This window comes from Dipodomys merriami, unplaced genomic scaffold (assembly GCF_024711535.1).
Source record: "Dipodomys merriami isolate MVZ:Mamm:240054 unplaced genomic scaffold, mDipMer1.0.p SCAF_2, whole genome shotgun sequence".
Taxonomy (NCBI): domain Eukaryota; kingdom Metazoa; phylum Chordata; class Mammalia; order Rodentia; family Heteromyidae; genus Dipodomys; species Dipodomys merriami.
This window is the reverse complement of record NW_027203381.1, coordinates 83,924,858-83,944,547: the sequence shown is the minus strand read 5'-3', so window position 1 is coordinate 83,944,547 and position 19,690 is coordinate 83,924,858. Positions and strand designations below refer to the sequence as shown.

The window sequence follows — 19,690 nt, the reverse complement described above, 5'->3', positions numbered from 1 at the left end:
TTAGTGCATACTTATTAGAAATACAAATTCTGGATTTAAAAATTTCAATGAGTATCAGATATAGAGGTTTTCACTTGTAATCCTAGCTACTTGGGAGATGATCAATGATCAAGGTTGTAGGCCAGCCCGGGCAAAAAGTTTGAGATCGTCATCTCAAACAACAATAGTTTATTGTGGTACTGCACATCTGTCATCCCAGCTGGAATAAGTAGAAGGATCACAGTCCTGTCTTGGCATACATATGAGACTCCCTCCCAAAGTTAAAGCAGACGCTGTTGAGAGTGTGGCTGAAGTGGTAGAGCATCTGCATGACAAGTGCAAGGCTCTGAGTTCAAACTCTAATATTACTGGGTAAAAAGGAAAAGAATATCAGTGAGAATATAATTAATTTTGGTCATACTATGTATAATAGACTGTGGAATATTTAAACATTAGTACTGAAATATAATCGATGTTCTTTTTTATAATGGATGTTTTGATTGCCTTCCAAAAGGTAGCTGAGTGTAGTGAATCTTAAAATTAATTAATTAAACAAATTCAGAATACTACCACACAGACTACTACTGCCTAAAGACTTGACTAGTCATTTGGTTTATGATTTCTGAATATTGAACCAGTTACTGCAATAAAATGCATTTTGACTATAAACAGATACTGAAATTCAAAGCTCTGACAAAATTTAAGATGAAAGCTTAATTGAAGATTGTTAAGACTGCATACTTCTGGTTTATATATACATATATATTTATTACATATCTATGTGTTTACCTTAGAAACAGTATTAAAAAACATATTCATGTATAATCAAGAGTAATTTAGGGACTAAATTCTGGAAAATGATAGTCAGCAAAAGGTTGCCAGGGTTCAGTAAATCTGGGAAACAAATTTTATATCAGTAAGTTTAAGAAAAGTTACATTTCATTTTCCAAAAAAGCCTTTATTTTAGTAGGACATAACATTAAAAGTTACCCTCATTTTTGTTCATTTGCCCAGTAAGTCTGCTGCTATTGTGCTCATCCTCTTTATTCCTGGAGCAAAACTGAAGGATATACAAATGTGGGGTAGAATCATGGCTTTTAAAACAACTGTTTGGATTTGACCTGTGTGGCAAACCCTTGTATATTTTATTATATAGAAAAGGCCACTTGACCAGCCTGTGTCTTAGGCTGGGAATGGCCTTGATTGGGGTGTAGGAAGGCTGATACAAGGGACAAGTATGCATTTTAACTACAATTCCTGCAGAATATCATCTCCAGGTTTTTTTTTGTTTTTTTTTGTTTTTTGTTTTTAGAAAGACAATGTACAATATATACTAAAATTCCTAGTAGTACTACAGTAAAGGAATCTGTTTAATAAATAACTTACCTAATCATGAATCCTTTTTTTTTTTTGTAGTGTACAATCTGTGGCCTAATTTTAAAGCATGAAAGTTAACACAATTATGCCTGTTGAGGCATGAACTTTAGAACTTTTTCTCATCAAGTTTCATATATATATATATATATATATATATGTATATAACTATATACTATATATACTATACATATATTAGTATATATGCAATAAGTATATTATTAGTAGATAATTTTAAAATGAATGAAAATTATTTCATACTGGACTTTATACAGTGTACATCCAGAGTTATAAAAATGAATATATTCATATTTCTTACCTATGTGTAATAGATTACAGAACTTTAACAGATATTATCTAATTTGATTTAAGAAGAGAATGTGGAAAGCTAGGTGCCGGTGGCTCACACCTCTAATCCTAGCTACTCAGGAGGCTGAGATCTGAGGATCCTAGTTCAAAGCCAATCTGGGCAGGAAAGTCCATGAGACTCTTACTTCCAATAAATCACTCAGAAAACCGGAAGTGTGCTGTGGCTCAAGTGGTAGAGCACTAGCCTTAAGCTGAAGAGCTGAGGGATAGTGCCTAGGTCCAGAGTTCAAGCCCCATGATCAACAAAAAACAAAACCAAAACCAGAAAACAACAAGAAGAGAACGTGGAAATGAGTACTTTGCTTTTTCTGGTAGAAATAGGGTAATACTTTTACCAGATATTATGATAGCCAAATGCTCTTGTGTACTTGTTTAATTTCAGGAATCATTCTAGCAGTAAAAAATGGAGACACTGGGCTGGAATGTGGCTCAGTGGTAAAGTGCTTGCCTAGCATGGATGAAGCCCTGGGTTTGAATCCTCAGTACCACATACACAGAAAAAACCGAACGGGCACTGTGGCTCCAGTGGTAGAGTGCTAGTCTTGAGCACAGACAAGCTCAGGGACAGTGTCAAGGCCCTAAATTCAAGCCCCAGGACTGGCAAAATAAAATGGAGACACCATAGAGAACCTAATTGTGTCTCAGAAGTTTCTGAGCTATTCTACCTTAAGTCATATTCAGTGGATACTGAATTGGGTTATTATCTTGTCTTGCTGAAAGTGCTTGGTACATAGAACTCTTCAGCCAATATTGATTCAGTTAATCCACAGGTGTTAAAAAAATTACTACTACACCTGTATGGATTAGAATGATTTTAGGTATCTAGAAGTATAATATGTATAGTACTGTGCTTGATACAAATTTCTTTTTTTCCTTTTTCCTTTTTCTTTTTTTTTTTTTTTTGTCGGTAGTGGGGCTTGAACTCTGGGCCTGGGTGCTATCCCTGAGTTTTTCAGCTCAAGGCTAGCTTTTTACCACTTCTACAGCACCACTTTCCTGCTTCAGCTGACAATCCTCAGATCTCAGACTCCTGAGTAGCTAGGATTACAGCCATGATGCCTGGCTGTAGTTTCTTAAGATTGAAAGAAAGGAACATAGGTAGACAGCTTTGCTCTTTTTTTTTTTTTTTGTTGTTGTTGTTGTTTTCATAAATATTGTTAACGTTAGAAGCCAAGGTCTTTCAGCAGAACATGGGTTTTGGATTCAGAGAAAGAAACCCTAGCTTTGACACGTTTAATTGAAAGAATGTATGTGATTTTTTGACCTCTGTAAATCATTGTTTTAGTATATGGAAAATGATCACTACCTTGTAAGCCTGAGAATTAAATGAGATCATTGTGTTCAGTGACAGAGAATGTTTGACACAGGGAAGTACTCAAGAAATAGTCGTTAGAAAGCTTTAATCACAAGGAAATAACAAATATTTAAGGTGTTTGAGAAGCTTAGCCTGAATGAACATTATACAGTATATCAAAAACATCATAAATAAGTATACTTTTTTGTGTCAACTAAGAAAAATTCTTTAAAAATAACTGATTGGTACTCTGGTATATCTGAAAGTGGTGTGTTTTTATACTTATATATGCACATATTCTAAGACTTTAGACGTTTTTCTTGAATGCATAAGAACTTATGCATTCTTTTATAGTTTTTCTGAAGATTGAAAATGGCTTTTCCTTACCACTAAAGGGATTAATCCTATAAAGATATTATTTACTCTGTGAACTAATAATGTATTTCTTCCACTGAGGATTTAAAAGTCCTAACGACTGAGTGATGACAAGAGTGGATAGATGGATAAACAGAGATAGACAGATAGATCAATCTATTTATCCATTGATAACATTCTCTGCATATTAATGAAATCGGCATCAAGTTGAAAAATTCTGAAATTTTCTGTAATTTAAGATACAGTAAAAGAGCAGAGATAATACTAGTAAAGTTTTCTACATCATGTATAGTAAGTTCTATTTGGTTTCAAAAGAATTCAGCATTTCTATTTCTAAGGTATTCTTCAATGAAAGCTTAATTAATTTAGACCCCCAAAAGAACATTTTTGTTGACATTGCCTTCTTTTTCCTGAGAATCAGGTACTCCATAGTAACGTGTTTTATAATTTAATGCTCTGTTTTTTTTTCTGAAATGAAGATTGCGTTTGCTTAATTAAAATACACATATAAAAATAATTTGGGGAAAGGGAGTGAATTGTTCTTCAATTTTCCAAGGCCCTTCTTTTTCATAAATGGAGCATTTTTGTAAACTATACAGTGCAACTGAATTATTATTAGAGTAAAACTACTACAAAAATGCAAATTATTTGTCCTTAGAAGTTGTATTAGCCTGCTCAGACTGCTGGAACAAAATGCCTCTGACTGGATGGCATAATCAACATTTATCTTTTCACAGTTTGGAGGCTAGGTGGCCATGTACCAGATACCGGTTAAATTTTGTTTCTGGTCAAATTTTTCTTCCTACCTCATAAGTAATCACTTTCTCTGCTTAATTGTGTCCTCACGGAACCCTTCCCCTGTGTGTCACAGAGTTAGCAAGCTCTGGTGTCTCTTCCTCCTCTCAAAATTAATGCTTGTTCTTTTGGGTCTCACCCATCTTTCTAATGTCATTTCACTTTTATTATCTTTTTATTGATTCTCTCTGTGCCATTGTATTGGAGATTGAAACTTTATCCTGTGAATTTTATCTATAACAAATTTAGTTTTTTTGGTGTACCAAAAAATGAAAATAAAAAACATGTTTTCTATGTTGTTTAATGTAAACAGAGGCTTGATTGGTCTTCTAAGATTCTAAAAATAACTTTGGTACCTTTGAGCTGGGAGACATTTGAAGTTTCTCAATTCATATTTCTTCCACTTTGAAGTCACCGTGCAAGAAAATGAGGTTCTTACAAGTGAAGGAATCAAGTTGAACTTGCAAGCAAGGAGTTTTGTATAATGAAGGAATTACATCATTGTAAAGATTGACTTCCATGTATATTTTTATGTAAGGCTAGAATGTATTTGAAAATTAGTGTGAGGAATAAGAGAGTTTGGCGATTTTAATACATTCCTGTTTACTGGTGACTCAAGCTAACTCACATTTTTCAAGTCAGTAGCCTTTTCCTTTGTTAGTGAAGAGTAGGAACATGACATATCCTTAAGACTTTGTAAACAGAAGCAAAAATGTGATTATATCTTAACCAGCAGAAGTCCAGGAGCCCTAAATCTGATATATTTGCCCATTTATTGTCTTGCCTCCTCCCACTCTTCCCCTTCTTCCTCCTTTTTTTATCCCTTCCTTTCCTCCTTTCCCCTCCTTCCCCTTCTTTCCTGTATAAACAGTTAAGGTAAATAATAGTTCTAATTTCTCTAGTAATAGCCTGAATAGAATTCACTGAATGTCTGTACAGATTACTAAGTGTGTCCAGTGATAGGTAGTGAGGATTAGTGATAAGTAAATAGTGCTCTTGCTTGTTAGGGTGTAGATTCAAATAATTTTCCTTGTTTTATCTTTGGAAGATTATGATGGTGGTTGTGGTGTGGTGGTTGGTGTGTGTGTGTGTGTGTGTGTGTGTGTGTGTGTGTGTGTGTGTGTGTGTGTGTGTGTTAGTGTGTGTTTGTTGTCTCAGTTTTAATTTCTGGTGATTTGGCATCTGTCTAAAGCAAAATAATAAGAAGCATTTAAAACTTAAACACTTTTTTGTGAAAATAATTTTAAATTCATTCATAGAATTTATCATTTCTGTGGTTGCTGACTACAGGATAAGCTGTTGAGAAGTAATCTCTTTTTGTAGATATCATTTTAAATGGCTAAAATGTGTTTTTAGCTCTTATGTTTACTTTGGATTGTAGTCTCCCCTAAAAAAAAACTTTCTGAGTTTTTTCAAACTCGAAACATATATAGTGAATTTTAGCAGTGTAATTTTTCTCAACTGTAAGATCAGACTATTAATTTTGAAGCTCACTAGTTAAAGGACAGTATAATTATATTCAGGTATGACTTTACTCCATGCATTTAATGTTCCTCTAAAAGATGTTTCGTAAATTAAATATGCTTATATTGAAGTCTATTTTCCCTTTGATCTTTATTTACAGAGAAGTATGCTTTGCAAGAAAAATTCAATGAATCCACTAGGAAGTGTGTTACTAAGATTTCCATCACTGTAAGAAATAGCTGAAATAGTCAACCTAGAAAAAAAATTATTTTGGCTCACAGTTTTAAAAGTTCAATTTCCTGATCAGGTAAAACCATCACATTCAGACTTGGGGTGGGATCCTGTGTGGCTATGGTAGGGAGCAAAATGGCTTGCTTTATGGCTGTGAAGCAAGCAACAGTAAAAACTACAAGTGGATGGTATATGAACACAATAATATATACCCCTCTAAGCACTCACACAGTGCTTAGGTAGACATAAACACAAAAGTTTGTTTATGACCTCTGTACAGTTTTTGAATACCAATTATGCTTTCATCATTGTTGAAGCTGTCAGATCACCAAGGAGGAATATTACAAAAGGATCAATAAATTGGCTAGACTTGGTGACTTAGAATCTCAGCTACTTTGGAAGTGGAGATAAAGAAGGACAACAATTTGAAGCCAGCCCTGATGGGTAGAAAAGTGGGCTCAATGGCACAGTCTGTGCTGCAAGCTACTCTGGAGGCTCCAGAGTGGTCCTTGTGGTCCAAGGCAAGTCTGGGCAAAGCAGGAGGTCTTATCTTAAAAACTAAAGTAAAAGGACTAGGGACCAGTTTAAGTGTTAGAAACCCCAAGTTCAAGCCCCAGTACCCCCTCAGAAGAGTAGACTAAATTGAAAAACATTTAAAACCAGCAGGCACCATGAAGTCCCTTAATGCCAAATCTCTCTACAGTTATGTTGGACTAGTTGAGGGATGGAAGCATGTATACCATTTTTCACTTGTGAACATTTAAATGAATGATAAAATTCCCAGGTTTGCTAGTTTAGGTCTTGTTAAAATGATCACTATTGAATATATATATATATATATATATATATATATATATATATATATATATATATATATTCACTTAGAGTTTCACTTTTTAGAGAAAATAGGATAAGACTATTACAGTACATCTTGTTGATGGTAAAAGTAATAGGTATGTCTATGTGTTTTTCATGTTTAATCATCAACTCATAGAATCTTTTTTCCCGGTTATTTCCACTGTGGTAGAATATACATTTGAACTCACAATGTGCCTCCAAAAATATTTTAGAACTTTTTCCCCTTAATTCTTCTAAATATTCTTATCTGCCTCTAGATTGTCAATTGCATAATGGTCCACTATTGTTTCCTGGAGATAAAACAAGAATAGGCAGAAACCTAGTTTCTCGTAGAAGACAGATTTAAATGCATCCCTTGTTTATCCTGTTTGTTTGAGCTGTAATATGTAATCTTTTAGAATTGTAAAACTAAACTTAGTACATCAGTAGTGAATGTTCTGAAAAGGAACTGGATACATTGTTTAAATGGTAGAGTACCAGCCATGAGGGCAAAAACGAAGCAATTGCTGCCCAAATATCCAGGCACTCATCTCTCTGTCCCCAAAGTGTTCTGAAGAAGGCTATAAATCCTGTTTTAGGATCAGTGAAGACTTCACAGAGGAGGAATATCCAGTCTTGTGTGTTGAAGGCTTGGTCCTTCGTGGTGGTGCTATTTTGAGAGATTCTAGTAGCTTGAGGATGTGGGGCCTGACTAAAAGAAGTAGGTTATTAGTGGTTTGTTCTTGGAGCTGTATCTTGTCCTAGCCCCTGATTCTGTCTCTGTTTCCTGGTGGCCATGCCTAAAGACATCTTTGGGTTAGCAATCCATAAGTAAATAAACCTTGGGAAAAGTAGCTCTTTCAGAATGGTCAATGCAGAAACCAAGGTTGTATAGTGTTTCCACTATTCTTTAAGTGCCTAGTTCTTTTGATACCTTTTTTAGTTGAAACACTATGCTGTTATTGTCTTCATAGAGTAAGTCTATACCTATTTACAAATCTATTCTCTGTGAACATAGAACTTATCTTCTATAATTGTACTTTTAATATCAAAGTACATCCATGTTCTAATATCATTTCCTCAAATGCATTAAAGTGACTTTCTTTAAAATATCAAGTGTACTTCCTAGATACTCTGCCCATAGGACAGATATTTATTATAATTGGCATCACAGAGGAATGAATAATGAGTTCCATCAGTTCTACCTCTTTTATACTGTGACACTTTATATAAGACCCACTCTTCAAATAAAGATTCTTCATTAAAGCTCTTCAGAGAACTTTGGCCATTTCCTATACAATTTCTAGGCTAGGAACTAGATTCATAATCAATCTGTAAAGAGAATATTATATATATATCTGCAGAGATTAGTAGTAAGGTATGCAAGACTTACCCTCGGTAGTGAATGATTATAATAATGAAAACTGAAACCTAATTTCATTTTCTGTGCCCACTTCTCTTTAGATGTGTATCTGTATATATTTATTTTTTTCCTAATCCTGCAGTAGCTGTAAGTACATATATTGATAGGAACTTATTATTCCTTTAAAACATTTAAAAGTCTATACAGTGAAAACTGAAGGTCAGAACATTTAAATTGTCTGTTTCTTGACTAATTAATTCATATCCAGTTCTTTTTGACTTTTAAAGACTATGTTCTGTATAAAGCCCATGCAGTTTTATGATGTATTTGAAATTTGAGCTGCACCACTTGTGATGGGACCATTTTCCCCAGTGTGGGAGTTCAATGCCTCATTACTTCCTTCTCTTTCCTGCCAACTTGGAAAGCATATAAACTACTTCTCATTTGCATAAATGAACACATTGCTGTTTACTACTTTTAAGTTAGGTGATCTTGTTTTCTATACTTTATGTTTTTTTGTGTTAGTCCTTATTATCATCTTGGTGATTACATGATGGTAGGTACATTTTCTTTAAATAATTTGTTATGAAATTCATATACTCACTACAGCTCTATCTGGCAATTTACATTTTACTATATTTATTTTATTGCGTATCTTTTAATATGTCAACCCCTCATCAATTCAACTTAAGTTTTGATGCATTCGAAAGTTAGAGTTATCACTATACCTGTTCTTGATTAATTTAGCATAGGTATTATTTTCTAGAGTTCAGTGTTTATAGACAAATTTTAATGTAAAAGCTACATGTAGTAAAAATATTAAGGCACATTTAAATTTTGATGAATGTATTCTCCAGTACCCTCCAAGTACCTATCAGCCTATAAAACTATTACTGTTGATAAGTCCCTCCTTTTAGTCCCGTTATTTAGTTGAGGTAGTTGAAGCACAAAGAGGTGAAATAATCTTCCTAAAGTTACACTGCTAATAAATGGCAGAACTGGAATTCAAACTTTGTCAATCTGGCTACTGCATCATGATGTTAACTCTTATCACCAACCTATGTGTAGATTATGTTCACATGTTCAGATATTTACATTTATGTGTACAAATGTAATGTTTATGTTTAACATTAGCTTATTAGATACAAAAGTAGTTCACTGGGCTTAGTGAGAGTAGAGATAGTGTCATTGAAATGCACTAGTTCCTCACCAGAGATTCACAACAATAGAAACAGGAATATTTTACTGTGAGCAATTCCCCTGGGTGGAGGTGTGGCCCAAGTGACAAAGCAAAACTGTGTCTAACTAATTGATGTTTCTGTACATATTGAGTGTATTTCCTAATGGAGCTTACTAAATTTTAAAATGTGGTAGATTCAAGAGAAAATTCAGATCATATAATTCCTTAGAAAGGCAAACTAAAAGTTCAACAAAATGAACACCAGGAAATAGTGCTTGAAGGTGGTGGGGGTGGGGTCCTAGGAAGAGGGGCTGAGAATAAAGAGAAGGGGAAGAGTCAAGAATTCAGTGTATATCCTACCAAATTAAGAAAAATGAAAGAAGGGGCAAAAATGTTGAAAGGGGTAACCTTGATCAAGATGCATTAGATTCATAAAATACTTTTGTAAATGGCAGCTCTTTTGTACAGCTATTTTAAAGATAATTAAAAATACTATTTGAATAATTAAGGGCAAATTACATTCAGTGTACTTTTTATATTAAGCGTTTTTGCTCTATTATATAGTTAGTAGAAATTTATTCACCTGTGTTTAATAAACAGTGTTGATAATTCAGAATCCAAAGTAATAGGTTTAAAATGTTATAAAATTTATAGTTTTTAACACAGAAATTAAGTAGAATTCCTTGGCCTTTCCTAATAAAGTGCATATAAATGTAAGAATTAAAATAGATTATATTTTTTAAAAATGCATAAAGGTATTTGCCATACTTATGGACCATTCCCGTGTAAAAAGAATCATTAAGCTCTAGTCTCTTTTCTTTATTGTGTTTACACCACAACCAATATCTTAAAATTTTACCAAGATATTTCACTATGCAAAGAATAAAAAAAATCTGCTATTATGGGTTGAAATAGACCAAAAAAAAAAAAAAAATCACAGGTTTAAAACTAAATCAAAAATAAAACAGCAAAACCTAGCTAGTCACTAGAGGGCAGAGCTGTACTGTACTTTTCGTCTTACTTGAAAATTTCTGGTTTAAAAAATTGTTGAGCATTGTTGAAAATACACTCATGCACAATTTAATAGAATTGTATTTGTGTTCTCTTATTGTCTTACCTTACTGTGAGACCAGCGAAGTGCTTTGCACTTGTATTGAAGGAGCTTTACTGGCAATTATACTGATGGCTTCTAAAAGAGCATGATTATTTAGAAGTATATAAGTATCTCTAAAGATAAAATTCTAATGCTTACAAAGAGTGGTACATTTACTTTATTTCTACTCATTGGATTGCCCTGGTATCACAATATGGATATTAGGTGAGATATTAAAGAGCAAGTAGTTTTGAGACCAGTCCTTTACAAGGTCCTTTATTTAGGAATTCATTGAAATACAAAACATCTTTTTATTTTTCTGGACAGCTGAAGTATGTTGCATCAGTAGTAAGACCATGAAATTACAAAGTTGTAAAGCAAATGACTTAAATCTAACTTCTTTTTTTAAAGTTAAAATTCTGTCTGGTGATGAATTAATTAATTTTATTTCTGTTCTAAATTTTCTGTCATTTTTATACACTTTTATTCTGTTGTATTTTTTTCTGTAACATTGAAAAATTATTATAATGAATAATGTAAGTAGTTTATGCCTTCCATAAGATAAAACAAACCCAACTCTATCCTGAGTTATGTAAAGTTTCAATTTGATTTTTCTAGAAAATATAGCTTTATATAATATCTTTCTAATAGGATAGATATCAGGAAAAAAGCTGGACTTTAGAGTCAAAGGATTTGGTGCCCCAATTATCATTTATTTGCCCGTGGCCTTGAATTAAATGGTGTTAACTCTCAGACCTTCATTTTCTAAATTGGAGAAAAAAAATTCTTACATTTGTAGTTGGGTTGCTTCAAGAACTGATTCTGTATGTGTATATCCAAAAATGAAACCTGAGAAGGATGAATTTCAATGGCTAAAGATATAAATTCAGAACTTTGGGATGGTTGATTATAAGCTTGACCAAATAAAATCATAAATATAGTCTCAAAACCCAAACCCAAGTTGAGATGGCCAGCTTCTTCTCTGTCTCTGACTTCCTCTGGCTCCTTAATCTCTGTAACTAACTCCTAACTCTTGAACTTTCTTCACTCTGTATTTCTGTCCTGTGGTTATTCCATGTGTCCTCTCTCTGTGTCTTTCCTGACTGTCTCTGGTCTCTGTGTTTTTCTTGTCCCAGGCACCCTCAGAAGGACCCCAAGCCTCTAGCCGTACCTGGTATCATCTCCAGCATGTTGTAGATGTGGAGGATTCACTGGGATATTGAGAAATACCAGAGGCGAATTGTTCCACTGTAGTAAGTCAATCAGCATTTATAAAGTGACTCCTTTCAGAGTACACTCGGTATAGTATCTTGGGGAAGAAGGAGAAGGTAGGCACTGTACAGAAAAAATAAAACTTGTAAATTCTTCTCCCTTTTCTTTGGAGGCTAGATACACATGCAAATGAAAAAAAAAATAAAAAAGCTGACATATTATTATATACATGAGTTGTGTTATTTGTATTATAAGGGGCTTAGGGTTAATGGAGTACAAGAAATCCAGGTAGTATTCATTGTGTTTCCTGTGTGAGTTTAAACATTAGGTTGTGTAGAACAACTGGAAGACAGATGAGGAAAGAGGGGGTGGAAGTGATTTCTGTGCAGCTCTGGCAAGCTTGTTCACTTGCCTGTGTGTGAGTCCCTATTGGGAGTAGTCAACTGGCAATGCTAACTTTTGGTCTAATAGCTAAAAAGAAATTACAACCACATTGCAACTTCGTATACTCATGACTGATCGATATTTTATACTTTACAGATTTTAAGGATCAATTATAAAGTATGAAATACTTCGACAAAATATAAACAAATAGAACCTTTTCCCTCCCCTGGGTCCTAGGACTTGAACTCAGGGCCCAAATGCTGTCCCCTGAGCCTCTTTGTGCTTAAGGCTAGTGCTCTACCATGTGAATTACAGAACCACTTCTGGCTTTTTCTGAGTAGTTTATTGGAAAGTCTCACAGACTTTCCTGCCCTAGCCGGCTTCATTCCTGGTCCTCTGATCTCAGCCTTCGTTAGCACCTGGCTAACAAATAGAACATTTTAAATATTAAAATAACAAACTAATTAAAAAGTCAGCTTTCTATGTTGGGAATTTATTTTTGCTTTTGTACTATAGCAGGCCCACCTAGACACATCGTGCTTTTCCAAGTTGGATATCAGTTTGCTATAGATTGAATTCTACTGCTGCTAGCTGTGTAACATTGAACAATTACATGTTTCATCATGTAGGTTGCAGCTGAAAATATTTGCTTCAATGAGTTGTCTAAATTAGAAGAGATCATTTGATAAATTTCTGAATATATGCTAGGTACTTGTTACTTGAGAATGCTTTGTACCTTTGAAATAATAGGTTAAATACCAAGTGGTTTCTGACACCTTTAAAGTGACCACATTAGTACGGATAAATTCTTATGTGTGTGTGTGTGTGTGTGTATATATATATATATATATATATATACACACACACACACACACACACACACACACACACATATAAAATGTAAATAAAGTATAAAAAACAACATGAACCTGAATAACTGAGCATCTGCCTCCAGCACAGGAAATAGAGTATTAACAGTGTCTGTATGGCTTACTGTATGCCCAGGCCAGATTGTATCACCTGTCTTTACCCCCTACTTATGAATGTTGAGCTTACTACTACTACCTGTTTTTTTTTCTTTAATCGTTTTTCGTGTTTTTTTTTCAGCATTACATTTTGCTTATGTTTAGTTTTACATAAATAATTGTATATATATTCTTTTTGTAGCACCTATTTTTTCTGTTCAAAACCATGTTTGTAAGTCATCCTCTTCATGACTTAACTTTTATTTTGTATTTAAAATCATTTATGATTGGGTTGTTTATAGTGTGCAGTATTTAATCTAAGGAAATATGATTGTGGTTGTTTGTAGTGTGTAGTATTTCATGCAAGGAAATACTACACACTACAAACAACCATAATCATAAATGAATTTCTACTTTTAGTAGATCTTTTGGCTGCTTCCATCTGTGTGTGTGTGTGTGTGTGTGTGTGTGTGTGTGTGTGTGTGTGTGTGTGTGTGTGGTATAATAAAGTTGTACAAGAAAACTTCTTGAAACTTACATGTCCCTGTTTATGTATATATGATTCCTCTAGGACATATGTTTAAGAATAGGAGTAGGATGAAGGGATGACCTAACTTCAAACTCCATAAGTTAGTATTTTTATTGAACTTCTTACAGTTTATACTCATATTAACAGTGCCAGTGTTATTTCTTTCTCTTATTGTTCTTTGAAGTTGCTAGGTTTCTGTTCAGTATATTTACATATTACTGAGAAGTTTAAAAAGAGAAGTGATTTTCTCAATATATAACAGCTTCTTGTATTTCTCTACTTTTCCTGTAGTCACACCTTTTCCAGATCTAGTTAAGGTAGATATCCTGAGATAACTAGGTTTGTTTGCTTGGTAAGTACTTTCTCCAGAAAATGAAAATGAAAATTCAGCCATTCTTTACTTCGAAAGGCAGTTTGTGCAGAGAAATATATACAATTTACTGATTTCTTTTCCCCTTAATTTGAGTTAAGATAGGGAAAGAGTAACCCACAGGTGACTGTTTGTAAGCTGCAGTGATTTCATAAACTCTGTTTCTTTCTGCCTTACAAAAGTTCTAAAAGTGTGAATAAATGGGATAAGTTTTTTCTGTCCTTCAGCTACTTTTGATTTTCTTAGCTAATATGGCTCTGGGTATCTTGATTATGCTTATATATTTCTTTACAATTTTAACCTCAGAAGTTCCTTGTAACCTCAAAATGTGAGTATTGGTTTTAGTTGACTCACCTCAAAGCTTCTTCCCACTGCATATGTTTCCTTATGTTTTCCAAAGAACATTATCAGGATTTAGCCTATTGCCTCCTTACTGTTTTATGGAAATAGGTAAATATAATAAGCACTGAAATGTGTTTCTCAGCTCAGCAACAATAATTTCCATAAAGGAATTGGGCAGAAAACTGTGAGTATTGGAAATAGTTCTGCTAGTGTGAGGCTTTGTGAAAACATAAGTAAATCATATCTTCTTGAACTTCAATTGTTTTTGAGAAAATGACACTGGAATCTCTAAGATCCCTTTTGATGTCAACATTTTGTATTGTCTTTTGGTCGAAGTGAAAGATAGTTTTTGTTTTCCTCTACACCATCATTAGAACTCAAATCTGTCTACCTTATTAGGCTTTAGGACCATGTTTGTGTCACAGTGACCTGCCAGTTATTGTCTCTCATGGCTATAATGAGTAGGGCATATATTGAACTTCCCTTTCTCTTGTTATTAGGGCTGATTGGTTCTAGAGAAAGAAGACATTTATGTTTCTTTGAGAAATTATAATGAATGCCTTTAGCTTCCCAACCCAGACATTGTTCTGTGAAAGGTTGAATTCTACCCTCTTGCTTCTCCTTTTCTTTCCCCAAACCTACTTCTGTGGCTAGGGCAACTCGTCCCATCCTTTGTTATTTGCTGTATAACTTAGCCCCATGTCCTTTTCACACTCCACTTACCATATTTGAGTAGGTGTTGGTTTTTTCCTGTTCAGTTTTTCCTCAGAGTCAGTGACTGTCTTTACATAGGAGCAAGTTGTTCATTCCTTTCTGCTGTGCTTTTCGGGTAGGGATTCCTCAGCTCCAAGTAAATGGTGAGTGAGAGTCTGGATTCCTTTCCTTGTTGATCTTCTTGCTGCTGTTGAAGCTGAAATAGTACTCTGGCCACTTTCTAGGAGTTATTTGCCTGTTCTGCTTCTCACATGACACAGTTCCTAAAAGAAGCTTCACTGAATGAATGAAAGAAAAGGAAGAAAGAAGGAAAAGAAAGTGAAATATGTACATTCCTTTTTTAAAAAAAAAGAAAAAGAAAAAAGCTTCACTGTAGTTACCTTTGAATTTTCACCAAAAGCAAAAGTTTCCAGAGGTTAGATAGCAAAGGTAAGGGATGCAACTCCACTTTAACTCCTACTGGTCATAAATACTACCCCATTACTCCTTAGGACTGGGCCTGAGAGCTATTTAGGGAGCTGTGTATTTAACTATTGACCAAGTCAAGTCAGTTCCTCTTGATTTTAAATATCCAAATAATATACATCATGACTTTATTGATCAGTTTCGTGAACATCCCATGTAAGTCTGAAAGAGTTAGACTTAAGCCAGGAAAATATGAAGAATCTTTTATCTAACAAACTGAGAAAGAAGAAAACTTCTGAAGGATCTTTTTTTCTTTTGTGCTTGAACTGGGGCTTGAACTTAGTACCTGTGGGCTGTCTCTTAGCTTTTACACTCAAGGCTAGTGCCCTACCATTTGAACCACATCTCTACTTCTGGTTTTTGGTGGTTTTTAGGTAGTTAATTAGAGATGAGTTTCACAGACCTTCTTGCCTGGGCTGGCTTTGAACCAACATCCTCAGATCTCAGTTTCTTGAGTAGCTAAGATACAAACATGAGCTACTGGGTCTTGACTTGGAAGATTTATTGTTATCAAGATGCTTAATTTGAACTTGTTTAGAATTTAAATGTTAAAAACCATCATCTCTTAAAATATCAAATTACTTATTAAAAGTCTTGTTGTTAACCTCCTACCTCTAGCCTCCATAACATAGAGATCCACTGAGCTATATATAGTAATGTGCATAAAAAGCCAGATTGTCTGTAAAAATTCACCCTTCCTCACTGCTTACTTAACAAAAGTCCAAGAAAACATGCTAAGTGATCAGTTTCCTAAAGAAACAGATAGTATTAATCTAATCTCAAGAACAAATTCCTTTTTGTCCCTTGGAAATGCAAGTAGTAAAACACCCTTTATTGTTTGTAAGGGAAAAATAGGAGAAATTGCACGTAATGAAATGTTACTGTTAGAATATTTACTCTTAATTATTGTATCTTTGATTAATTTAAAAGGCTTGATCTGTTAAGTAACCAACCACATTAACATATTAATGATTTCAAATCAATGATGTTTCCTTAGTAGTATTAATTGATTTAGTATTTTCTATTTTATCTATTTATTTATTTGTGAGAATACCGTACAGCGGAGTTACAATTACATAGGCAATATAACAAGTATATTTCTTATCAAGTATTGTTGTCTCCTCTTTTAGTATTTTCTAAAGTTAGGTTTGCAAGTACTTCTTTGAACCTACAGCATTCTTTTAGTTAGTATTCTTAATTTAGTGTCTCATGAAAAAACAGCTATGTAGTCTGATTTCAGTTGCAACAAGTATCAAAAATAAATTAGAATGTTTGAGTTGGACTTTACACTGGAATACTCAAAAAACATAAATGTGTTACATAAAATTTTCTCAGGTAGCTATAAGTGTGTTATGAAAAATCTTGTATTGAATGAATATACTTAATTTGGAAAAATTAAATGCAAAACTAAGAATGAATTTTTAACTACATATTTAATTTGCTATAAAGCAAAATTGGTAATGAATATAAAAGTAACTTCTTGATGTTTATATAAATATCCAAGTAATTATATCCAATATAAAGTTTATTAAAGACCATTTTGTTATTAGCTCCTAACAGATTCACTCAAAGTTAGCTATTACTGAAATAAGTTTTCATTTTGTCTGAGATTTTACGTATGATAAAGCAAAGCAGCAAAATATTTCAGAGGGTGTGTGATGTTCAAGAAGTATAAATGAACAATAAAACTGCTTTCCTGAAGTGAATTTCCTAATACATCATTTATTATTCTAAAAAACTAAGTCTTACTAACAAATTGCTTACTATTTCTTTGAAAAACAGTAAAATAGTAGATGCACTTAAACTGCTAATGGTTTTGAGGGCTTGGTTCCCTTTAAGTAGCTCTAAACAACAGTATCTTGTTAAGGATCACTAAAGAGGATTTTCTTCTGGGTATATGCAACTTATTTCTTCCCACTAAGCCCACTAAGTCCTGCTCTAAAATGTATGTTTCTTTTATCCTTAGCTAGTTAACACTTAACTTTCATTTTCTATGTTAGCCAAGCACTGTGTCTCATTTAATTGATGGCACCATTGTTTGTAGGTTTAGGTCTTTGAGTTTAGAGGAATCTTGGCTGGTGTTTTTCATCCACTTGCAGTTATTTGCTCTTATTTAATGCTTTCACAGCACTTACAAATGTATCTTATACATTTGTTGTAATTAGGTGAGAGTGAGCCTATTTCTGTGAGCCTTGAGATGACCAGTAAACATATTGTTTACATTTTCATCACTTGGCAACCTACCAACTGTTTAGAACCATCTGGTTTCAGGGAAATGAGTGTTATGGAACTCTCAGTTTCAGTCAGAGAACTAGATTTCAGAGGCAGGGTAGATACGGTCAGATTTTTTACTGAAGGACATCCACTTAGCTGATTTTCGTGTTTAAAGCTCATTGGGACAGCCTATCTTCTGTCTTTATTGGAGCTTAATCAAGGATTAATACAAGTATGTCTCTTTTTCCTTTCAACTTAAAAAAAATATGCTAGAGGTTTTGGTTCATTTGTTTGAAATCACACTTTTAGATGGCTTCCAGGACTGTTTCCATCAAAGATTCTGTTTTATTCTTTGTATTTAAGGTTGGAGTAATCATGAGACTTTGGTTCTTCTTCCATTATGATTTTATGGGGACTTACTTCTAAGAGGCAACTGCATTCAGAATTTGTAGTGGTAGGAAGGATGATCCATAAACAGTTTAACTTTGGTGGGACTAATTAATAAATATTCACTGTAGTTAAAAAGGCTACTAAAAGCAGTGATGTGGCTGTCTGGAGTGGAGATTTAACAGGAGATTGAGAGTTTCACATTTAACATTTGAGACAGTGATGGATAAGAGCCACAAGATCATTACATGGCTCATGCAAATAGGGGATTAAGAAATGCAGAAGAAGGGAAGAATGGTGGCATAGTAAAAGCAAAGGATAGTTTGGCCAAAGTTTTGAGTGTGGGTGAGGAAATGAGAAGGCACAAAAAGATTTAAAATCAAAATAATTGAAAACTTAATAGTAGATGAAATGGCCTTGGAAGTTGAAAAAATTCAGTGAATGGAAAGAGGTTCGGGAATAATTGTCGGAAATTTGATAGGGATTAGTTTAGAATGGAGATTATCACTCAGTGGTAAAGTGCTACCAAAGGTTTTTAAAAGAAAGAAAATATGCATCTTGAATACAGTGTGTGTGTGTGTGTGTGTGTGTGTGTGTGTGTGTGTGTGTGTGTGTGTGTGTGTGTGTGTGTGTGTGTGTGTGTGTGTGTGTGTGTGTGTGTGTGTTTGCATGTGTGAATGTGTGCTGGTACTATGTCTTGAATTCCAAACCTTACTCTATTGCTCAAGGCTGAAGCTCTACCACTTGAGCCACATCTTCACTTTTAGCTTGTAATTAAGGTAGCATGAATCATGCACTCTGAATTCTTTTATTATCTGTTTAAATTTTTATCATTGGTACTTGCCTACCTAATTTGAGGGTCTCCATTCATTTACATACTTCAGCTTCTAGGAGTCAACTACAAGCCTTTCTCATCCTCTTCTGTGACTTACAAAGTATGGAAATGGAGCACAGATGGACCTCTTATCTCTTGTCATGTGTTTCCTGGGAATTACCCAGATTAGTATTGTATTGGCAATCCTCTGATCTCAACCTCCAGACAGAGTAGATAGGATTACAGGAGTGAGCCACTTGTGCACAGCTCATGCTTATTCTTACACATCCACACATGTATATATGTACATGTACATATATATTCAGCACCTGAATTAGAATTGGAAAAAGATGTTATATATAAGATTTAAATAATTAGATTTAGCTGTTGTTCAATCACAGCATTTGAAGATATACTCCTTATGACAGAATATCAATAAAATGTGGATATTTATTGTATTTTCTATCTCCTTGAAACATAATATGATTACATTTTCTGAAATAGTAGTTTTAATAATGAGTAATTGTCTCCCATCATCATCATCCGATTCTCAGGGAATATTTTCCCAAATCTCCAGTGTAAGCTAAAACTGAAGAAGACATGATTGATAGATAGATAGATAGATAGATAGATAGATAGATAGATAGATAGATAGATAGATAGATAGCTGTCTTTTCCTACATGGAAAAACACCTATGGCAAAGTTTAGTTTATAATTTTTATTAAAAATATAAAGAAATTATAAAAATTTATAAGTGTAATAACTAAAACAAAACTTTTTTTGTAATTTCACATTTTTAAACTATCCTACTGTCCTCAGCATATATATGTGTGTGTGATATATATTTGTTTCCCCCCCCCCCTTTATTATGTTGTGAAATTTTACCATTTTAAATCAAAGGAGGCACTTTACAGATACTTTCTGGCATATTATAATTGC

The 19,690-nt window shown here is 33.8% G+C and overlaps 1 protein-coding gene across 19 annotated transcripts in view; it reads left to right on the top strand.

The window, feature by feature from the left end:
• The window catches only part of Bbx (BBX high mobility group box domain containing), a 224,649-nt gene that overhangs the window by 93,558 nt on the left and 111,401 nt on the right, over positions 1–19,690 (top strand). For 2 of the 19 annotated variants that reach the window (XM_070030317.1, XM_070030318.1), the window contains one exon: positions 11,491–11,607. The exons of 15 other annotated variants lie outside the window; for them this stretch is intronic. The gene's annotated coding sequence lies outside the window, so the exon portion shown is untranslated. Of the gene's footprint in view, positions 1–5,937; positions 5,958–11,490; positions 11,608–17,760; positions 17,782–19,690 lie in introns of those variants that run through there. 2 more of the 19 variants (XM_070030323.1, XM_070030322.1) reach the window with 2 other exon arrangements.